Consider the following 9,855-nt stretch of genomic DNA (forward strand, 5'->3'; position numbering starts at 1 on the left):
AACATTAATATCATGATACATGTATATTTATTTCTATTTGCTTAAATACCATTTCTTATAGGACTGAAAAGATTTGATGAAATACACTAAGATAAAATAAAAATAAAATATATGGGAAAGAAAATAGGAGGAAAAAATGAGAAGAAAATAAATTTACAAAATCTACTCTTGGACCTTTACTATAAGATCTCTAACAGCTCCTGTGGTCTCTTTGGAGGTGGTCTTAATTTTAAATAGGTAATCCTATTCAAGTGATACTTTCCTAAGGAACCAAAATTCATATTAGGCCTAGACTAAATTGTTATTAGTCTGAACTAACTCTTCTTTTACATAGTTTATCATAGTTTTTTCCTATCCTTTAGAATCCTAGATCCATAAACTGTCATAACTATTTTTCTCAGGAAACAGAGGGTATGCATGCCACCAATTATACTTGTTACATTTTCTGTATACTTTTATAAATCCTAGGTAGTTTTCTAGTAGTCTGTGTAATGCCTTCTCTATCTTCAGATGTGAAAGGGTGTTTCTTTTTTTTTTTTCCATTTTGTTTTATTTCTTTTCAGTGTTCCAGTATTCATCGTTTATGCACCACATCCAGTGCTCCATACAATACACAGCCTCCATAATACCCACCACCAGGCTCACCAAACCCCCAGCCCTCTCTCTTCCAAAACCCTCAGTTTGTTTCTCAGAGTCCACAGCATCTCATGGTTTGTTTCCCCCTCCAGTTACTCCCAACTCATTTCCTCTCATCTCCCAATGTCCTCCATGTTATTCCTTATGCTCCACAAGTAAGTGAAATCATATGATAATCGAATCTCTCTGCTTTACTTATTTTCACTCAGCATAATCTCTTCCAGTCTGAAAGGGTGTTTCTTAAAGAGTTCCACAATCTCTATTCCACATACTTGGTGGTAAGTATATTTCAGAATTCAAAATCTGGATATTACAGAAATGTGAAATTGCCCACATATTGTATTTTATGTAAGACCTATGGGGGTTTGGTGAGCACTCCATAACAGTGCATATTAACATTTCTGCTGCAAATGTACTAATATTCACATAAAGTAAGGTTTGTAAAGACTGTAAGTAACCTCTAGTCATCTTTTCTCCCAATGGAATTCAAGTAAAGTCATGTTTTGCTTTCAAATAGAGTTATTAAAGACAGTTTGTTTTCTGTGCACTTCAGATAGAAATAAGCGTTAAGGAATGTGATTTTTAATTTCCTGAATCCTATCTCTCCCTAGGGTTGTCATTCCAATCTTCTCCTTAAATTGATTCCTTTCCTTTTTTATTAGACATCTTTGGTCCCCAGTCATGTTCTTTCACCAAGTAACCAGTCAAACCTCCTCCTTTATAACTTTGTCTTTGAATGAAGTTAGATTTGATACAGAGTTGTCTTAGATATGCTCCCTCTTTTTTAATCTAAATTAGACTACAGATCTAATTTATCCCTTGAAGATTCAAGTCTCCTTTAAAGTATTTCCCCTACGTTTTTTTATTTCTCCATATTTCTCTGCCTGCACCACTCTACTACTGAAACTATTTCCTGAACCACTTTTATTAATTTCAAGTATCCTGTAATTTCTCTATCTTTTGTTCTACTTCCTTGTGCTATGCCTAATTACCAAGTTACTTCAGAAGAACTACTCTGTAAAGATAACTTCTTGGTCTTTACATAGTTATGAAGTCATCTGGCTTTATTTCTTTTCAAGTAGATCTTCTATCTCTGACATGGTAGGGTCACATATTACCTTTTATTTTTATGTCTTATGTTTCTGAAAATAAAGCCTGACTATTGATCTCAAATATTCATGAGGAAAATTAGCAAAGGATAAATGATAGAGGCTTCAGAATGATGTCAAGGCAGACAGGCCACACAATTCCTGGACCAATGCCTGGACACTGGATAAAGGTCAATGCTTACAGTTTCAATACTAAAATTTCCTCATGATCAAGACCTCACAGAAAAGCCATTAGACTGAGTAAAAATGTTAAATCTGTCGATACTTGTAAAGGCTATGAAGAAAATTTGCCATAACCTAGGCCTTACAATAAGTTCAAGAATTTTGGAGCCTAGGGGCGCCTGGGTGGCTCAGTGGGTTAAGCCGCTGCCTTCGGCTCAGGTCATGATCTCAGGGTCCTGAGATCAAGTCCCACATCGGGCTCTCTGCTCAGCAGGGGGCCTGCTTCCCTTCCTCTCTCTCTGCCTGCTTCTCTGCCTACTTGTGATCTCTGTCTGTCAAATAAATAAAATCTTTAAAAAAAAAAAAAAGAATTTTGGAGCCTAGAGGCTCCACCAAAAATCTCACTATTTATTATTTGGGTCTGCACATTTCTCTTGCTCTTTTATCTCTGAATAGCCCCAGATCAGGAACCAGACCAGTGCAGTCTCTCCTGTACCTTAATTAAAACCATCTCTCTACTTAGTGTAAATTCTAAATCAATAAAACAAGCAGGAAAACACATAGAAGTCCAAATATTATCTTTCTTATTGATGCAATCTAGAGTGAGGGATGAGGCTTAATGGGATTACTATAAACAGTCTTGCTAACAGAAACCCAAACAAGAATTAGGCCTCCCTAACCAGAAATAAAGAAAGGGGATTATATTAATTTTTATTTCTGCATAGCGAATGATCAGATACTTAGTGGCTTGAGGAAACAAACATCTACTATCTTACAGTTTCCATGGATCGAGAAGCAGGCATCAGTTAAGGTGGCTGCTGTGCTCAGGACCCTAATGCTATTCACCATACTGCATTTTCATCTAGACATATGCCTAGGGAAGGATATCCTTCCCAGCTTTTTCAGTGTTAGAAAAATTCATCTCCTTGCAGTCATTTGACTGTAGGTCACAGTCTCTTACCAGCTGTTGACGAGAAGCTGCCCTCTGGTCTTCCAGGTCACTGCAGTTTCATGTTTCTTGGCTTTTCCATAAGAAGCTATGACTATTTACTGCTATGCTATGACTATTTACTTCTTCAAGACCAGTAGTAAAATTTTTCATTCCAGTCTCCTAAATTAGAATCTTATGTGATATATTGCAATTACAGGAATGACATCTCATCACCTTTGCTATATTCTATTTGTTAGAGGCGAGTGATAGATTCTTCCCAAACTCCAGGGGAAGGGAATATACAAGAGTGTGATGCAATGAAGTTCCCTTGGTGTGTATGTATCACAGAATTTATGGTCAGTTACGGATTCATAGTACTAATAAGGCAAAATAACAGACTCAAAGCAAGCAAAGAAATTAAAATAACCTTTTCATATGTATATCATATATTTCTGGTCCTAAAGATGGTGGGGAAAAAAAAAATCTGAGGATCATTAAGATTATATGAGCTCTGTGGTTATATAAGCCAATATTATTAATCAACTTGGCTAGGATATATTTTCCAATTATTCAATCAAACACTAATCTAGGTTTTTCTGTGAAAGGTAATACATGCATCTGATTAAAGTCCATAATCAGTTGACTTTAAATAAGATAAATTATCCTAGGTAATCTGGATAGGACTGATTCAATCAGTTCAAAGACTTTAAGAGTAGAACCAAGGTTTCCCTGGGGAAGCATCAATTCTATCTATAAATAGCATCATTTCATATTTGAGAGTTTTATTCTGCCCTTCCTGATGGCCTGCACTATGGATTTCAAACTTGTCTTGTTCTCCACAACTGCCACCTACTAAGGGTGCATGGAGGAAGAATGAGGCACAAGCAAGTCAACTTTAAGAGAAACAGCGCAGGGGATGACGGCTGAAAGGACTGTTGCACTGTTGCCCAGAACAACTCCTCAGTCCCCTATTTATTAGATCCATGATAACACCAACAAAGAAGAAGAAGATTATACAATAAGTCATGGGTCTTGTAGGTAAACAAGAAGGAATATGAGTCACATGTTGGTCCCAACCAAGTCTTATAGGTAAACAAGAAGAAGAGTAGGGTGTGCCTGGTCAAGCAGCATGGAATTTAGACTTGAGCAAGCACACTTAAAGGTATTACCTTAACAGCAGGCTTTCTCTGAGGCAGGGAAGACACCATAAAAGGGAAGAAGGCGGTGTTTCACCCTGAGCCAGCCAGGCATCCCCAGTTGCTGGGCTTCAAGGATGTGTATCATCTTCTCCACCAGAGGCCTGCTGCCAGTACATGTTTTTCTCAAGGTCATCTTTAAGCATGCTTGTATGACCAGTACAACTCCTCATTAGTTATATTTTAAGAAGTATATTATTCTGAGGGATGGTTACACACAATCACATAAGCCAATTCCTTAGAACAACTCTCCCTCTCCTTTCTCTCTCTCTGTAGATAGATAGATAGATGATAGACAAATGGATAATAGATGATAGAGATATATAAAACATACATCTATATATAAAATCTCTCTGTATATATAATATATCTTTAAAATTTATATCTATATCTTTATATAGTACACAAATTAGGTCTTCAATTAGGTTGAACCCTGGCTGAATACTGTAGTAAGTCAGAATCTTAAATACATTTGGTGTAATTATAGTACAACCTTTCACATAACATAGCTCAATGTAAATACCTACCATAATAACACAACAAATTTTTATTTAAAAAAGTTTGTAGCATGTTATACAACCAGTTTCAAACTAAAGTACACACAGAGAATGATAATCTTGTATTTGTATTCTGTCCCTTGGTCCCTTAATCCCTATGGACAGAGAAACCAGTCTGAAAATTCCAGCCCTCAAATCTCTGGGGTCCCCTCAAGAGATGAAGAAATTGTCTCAGTGCAACTATGATCTAGTGAGTCACAAAACATTGGCTTGGCAGTCCTGCCTTGGGACCAAAGTAATATGATCTAGGCACACCATTCTTTTGTGCATTCACTTAATCCAGAAATAAGACTTCAGAATAAGAATGAAATACATAGTTGGGAAAATTGGGCAGCCATAAGCAGAAGATTGAAACTGGACCATTTCCTTGTACCATACACAAAAATAGACTCAAATGGATGAAAGACCTAAATGTGAGACAGGAATCCATTAAAATCCTAGAGGAGAACATAGGCAGCAATCTTTTGACCTCACCACAGCAATTTCTTGCTAGATATGTCTCCAAAAGGGAAAAAAAAAAAAAAGGCAAAAATCAACTATTGGGACTTCATCAAGATAAAAAGTTTTTACACAGCAAAAGAAACAATCAACAAAACCAAAAGATAATCAACAGAATAGGATATTTGCAACTGACATCATCAGATAAAGGGCTAGTATCTAAAATTGATAAAGAACTTATCAAAGTCAACACACAAAGAACTAATCCAACCAAGAAATGGACAGAAGAAATGAACAGACATTTCTGAAAAGACATATAAGTGGCCAATAGATACATGAAAAAATGCTCAATATCACTCGGCATCAGGGAAATACAAATCAAAACCACAATGAGATACCACCTTACACCAGTCAGAATGGCTAAAATGAACAAGTCAGAAAACAACAGGTGTTGGTGAGGATGCAGAGAAAGGAGAACCCCCCACACTGTTGGGGGGATGCAAGTTGGTGCAGCCACTCTGGAAAACAGTATGAAGTCTCCTCAAAAAATTGAGAATCGAGCTACCCTATAATCCAGCAATTGTACTACTGGGTATTTACCCTCAAAGATACAAATGTAGTGATCCAAAGGGGCATCTGCACTCCAATGCTTATAGCAGCAATGTCCACAACAGCCAAACTATGGAAAGAACCCAGATGTCCATCGATAGATGAATTGATAAAGAAGATGTGGTATACATACACAATGAAATATTAGTCATCAAAAGAAATTAAATCTTGCCATTTTCAATGACATGAATGGAACTAGAGGGTATTATGCTAAGCCAAGTAAGTGAATCAGAGAAAGATAATTATCATATGACCTCAGTGACACATGGAATTTAAGAAACAAAACAGAGGATCATAGGGGAAATGAGGAAAAAAACAAAAGTCAAAACCAGAGAGAGAGAAAAATCATTAGATTCTTAATCATATGAAACACACTGAGGGTTGCTGGAGGGGAGTAGGGTGGAGGAATGGGATAACTGGGTGATGGACATTAAGGAGAGTAAGTGATGTAATGGGCACTAGGTATATAAGACTAAGTACTAATTACTAATAAATTACTAATCTCTACCTCTGAAACCAATAATACATTATATGTTAATTAACTAAATTTAAATTTAAAAAATTAAAAATTTTAAAAGAATGAAATACATAACTTTAGATAATTATCAATAAGTACTTATTCTCTTAAGTTTTGATAAGCATTGCACAAAAATAAGATAAAGGTTACTGATACAGATAAAGAATTAGAGTCCAACTAATCTATGATGCTTATAAAGGAAAAGCATATGTGTATCAATATATAGATACAAATAATTTTAGAATGTATTATATAAGGATATAAGTTTCTGTCTGCTTCAGTACAAAGACATATGATTTATCATGAAGCAGGTTTATGTTAAAGCCATAATAACTAAATGCCTGACTTTAAAAAAGCATCTATACTTTGTTAACTCTTGAAAAATATAATACTATGAACCATTTAAGATTATCCAGAGCAAAATATACCTACACAACAGAATGAGGTGTTTTTTGCTGTTTATTATTGTCTTACATAAGATTATACTATGAGCCAGGAAAAATATTATGAAACTTCCACTGAAAATTATGATTTTAGATTTAGTATAGTCAAAGGGTCAGTTTATACAAGATAAAAAGCAAAACAAGTTGATATAGCAAGAAAAAGTGTGGATTCTGTTATACTGGCTCACAGTTAGAGATCCAAAAATATTGGATATAAAAGATTCTAATCATAATGTAACAGTAGAAACTGTAAAAATTGGGGTTTCTAGGTAGAAACAGAAGCTTAAGAAAACCATATTTTTCACATCTAGGTGACTCTGAGAATGGTATTGCTTTAAGAGAAACAGTAAAAAGGAAGAAGACTATAGGTGATGGAATGGAATAGAGGAAAGGACAGGTTCTCAAGTAATGGCAATCATAGGACCTCAAAGTAGAGACAATAAGCAATGATCTAGAATTTAGGTTCATTATGTAAGGATAGTTTCTATAAGAAACACAGATTCTGGAGACATCTGCCCAGATGTGTTACTTAAATGCAGACTAAATAGGGTGGAAAGGACTTATAAAAACCTGGAAATGGAGGCACAACCCCAAGGCAAAATACAAAAGTTAAGGACTCTACAGAAGAAATAACTGCATTCTGCCACCCAGGGAAATAGAAGCAAAAGCAATAAGGCAAAACACAGCAACCCATGATCCTGAGAGTAAGCCTACCTCATTAAAACAGAATCTAATAACTTCTGGATTGTGGGGAATCCAGGACAGCAGCAATTTTTATACACATGTTTCATCAGGTAAAAACACATACTTTATAAAAAGGATTAAATGCAAGCAGATACCCAAAAAAAAAAAAAAATTGTGAATGGCAAAGGCTAACAGTTTAACTGCTCATAATAAATTTATACATTGTGAATGTGCTGTAGGAACTTTATAATCTTGATTTGGGTCTTTATAAAAACCAACCAAGTGGTTGAGTCCAGCATGTTCTCTTACTTTACAGAAATTAACCAATCACTGTTATTATCACTCCCAAAATGACATAAGTAATTGGAATTACATTATTTGAGCTCTGTTTACAAGACAGACACATCAGGAGTGGGAAAGAAGCATTGTCCACAACATAATAAATAGAAATCATTGGAAGTTTTTTCTTAAACAAAAAAATTCATCAAGATCAAGATTCAATTGCAGTTGAAATGAACTGCAATTCACTGACACTGGAATTAAACATTTAAAAAGTTTTCACCTTGATGTGTAATATACTGTCATTCATATAATTATCACTTAACACATTACTTATTTTTTGGATTACATTTATTCATTCATTCACCTATAAACATTTATTGAACACAATGTATCTCCCAAGTAGCTGAAATGTAAGGGGGTGGGAGAAGATGAGCTTTACTCTCAAAAGTTCTTAATTCTTAAGGAGAAAAGACACATAAACAGATAAACAATATTTATTATGGAAATCACAATGACAGAAATAGGTAAATATGAAGATGGCTTCTGTAAATAGTCTACACCTGAGCTGAAACACAAGGATTTAACAGCAGTTAGGCACATAATGTTTGGATTCAATAATGTTTGGATCGAATACAAAAGCAATCCCAGAAAGATGAAAAATAACTAGGAATGTGCAATGATTTAAGAACATTTTATAATTCCCACAGTATAAAATTAAAGACTAAAGAGTGATGTGGGGAAGCAAACAGGTTGGAATGATATGTTAAGAGTCCTGACATTTATCTTGGAGTCCATCTGGAAAAGCAGATTTGCAGGGTGTTAATAGATATTATAAGATATTATAAATGAATAAAAGAGGTTCATTGTTAAGTAAATTTTTTTTAAATCAATGAAACAAAATTAAGCATCTTCAAATTTTTAATATGCCTCTATGCTTTGTAAATTACCAAACATAAGTGATTCCTAAACTTATTTTTTCCAGGTAATTTTTAAAAGAAGTATCTTCAAGGACAAGGATTCCATAAAAAATTCTACTACCAGAAAGGATGGAAAACACTGAAGATTTCATATGTGGAAATAACAAGATCATATTTACAATTTAGAAATACTTCTTTCAGTATTTTTGTGGAGGCTTGGCTACAGGTTAAAATAAATGGATATATGAAGGCCAGGTAATTGGCTACACAGGGCAAATGATAATGATGTAGCACAGAGAGCAGTAAACAAAAGAAACAAGGGCATTATGTTAAAGAACTGGAATCCATAGCATTTGTGTCTGGATAAAAGGGTAAAGGAAGAAGAAGAAACCATTACTTCTGGTCTTCTAGATGAGAAAGTGATCACAAAATGAAAGAAATTATAGAATCTTTTTAGGGAAAAATGATGAGTTAAGATTTGGAAACACAAAATACAAGGCACTCTCATAAATATCATTGGTAATGCCCAACAAGCCATATTTACAAAACACTGAAGCCTGTGGGGAAAAATCTGTCACAAGAGGATTTCTGACATTGGTAGTTTGGTTTTTGTGGAATTTCTTCCATTTATTTTTCTGAACTGTTCTCATTCACATGATGGTATCATTGAATTTGCTCACCCACAGTTTAGATCACATATCTGTTTATACTTATTTAACATATACACACCCATTGTATTTGCACCACTGGTAAATATTTCAGCTACAGAATTGGCATTGGAGTAATTCAAGATAGACTAAGTTATCCTTCAGTGCCTCAGTAATAAATAGTCCAAAAAATCAGTGCTTTGAAATAGCCAAAATTGAGCTACGAATCCAGGCAATTCTCTAAGGGAGGACCCTCTAGGCGATGACATCTCATTCCAAAATACTCTAATTTTATGTACTATCTGTATCAGTATGTACTTCCATTGGCATGGTGACCTGGAAAAAAGAGCCTGAAGAATCACCAACTGGCTTTTAAATGTTAAGCATTTCTACCTAAAAATGAAGCAAATTTTGCTTTAAAAGCAATTCACTATGTCTCCTATAACTTCAAAGAGATGGAAAAATGCAACAAAAAAGAACCAGAAATATTGTTAAGCAGGAGTAGACACTATTCTAAATTAATTACCTAACTGACCAAGTTTTATTTAGGGTTTAGCACAGTGATAGCTCTGTAATAAATATCGTGCATGTCTAAGAAAAGGGAGGTTGATAGAATAAAAATGTTCCCAATTATTCCCTCAATACCAAAGAAGACATTAATTATGAACAATGATAATTTAAAAAAATAAGCCCTGGAGTTTATTTTGGAGAATATATTACATACTAC

The sequence above is a fragment of the Neovison vison genome, chromosome 6 (genome assembly GCF_020171115.1).
Source record: "Neovison vison isolate M4711 chromosome 6, ASM_NN_V1, whole genome shotgun sequence".
In the NCBI taxonomy this organism is placed as follows: domain Eukaryota; kingdom Metazoa; phylum Chordata; class Mammalia; order Carnivora; family Mustelidae; genus Neogale; species Neogale vison.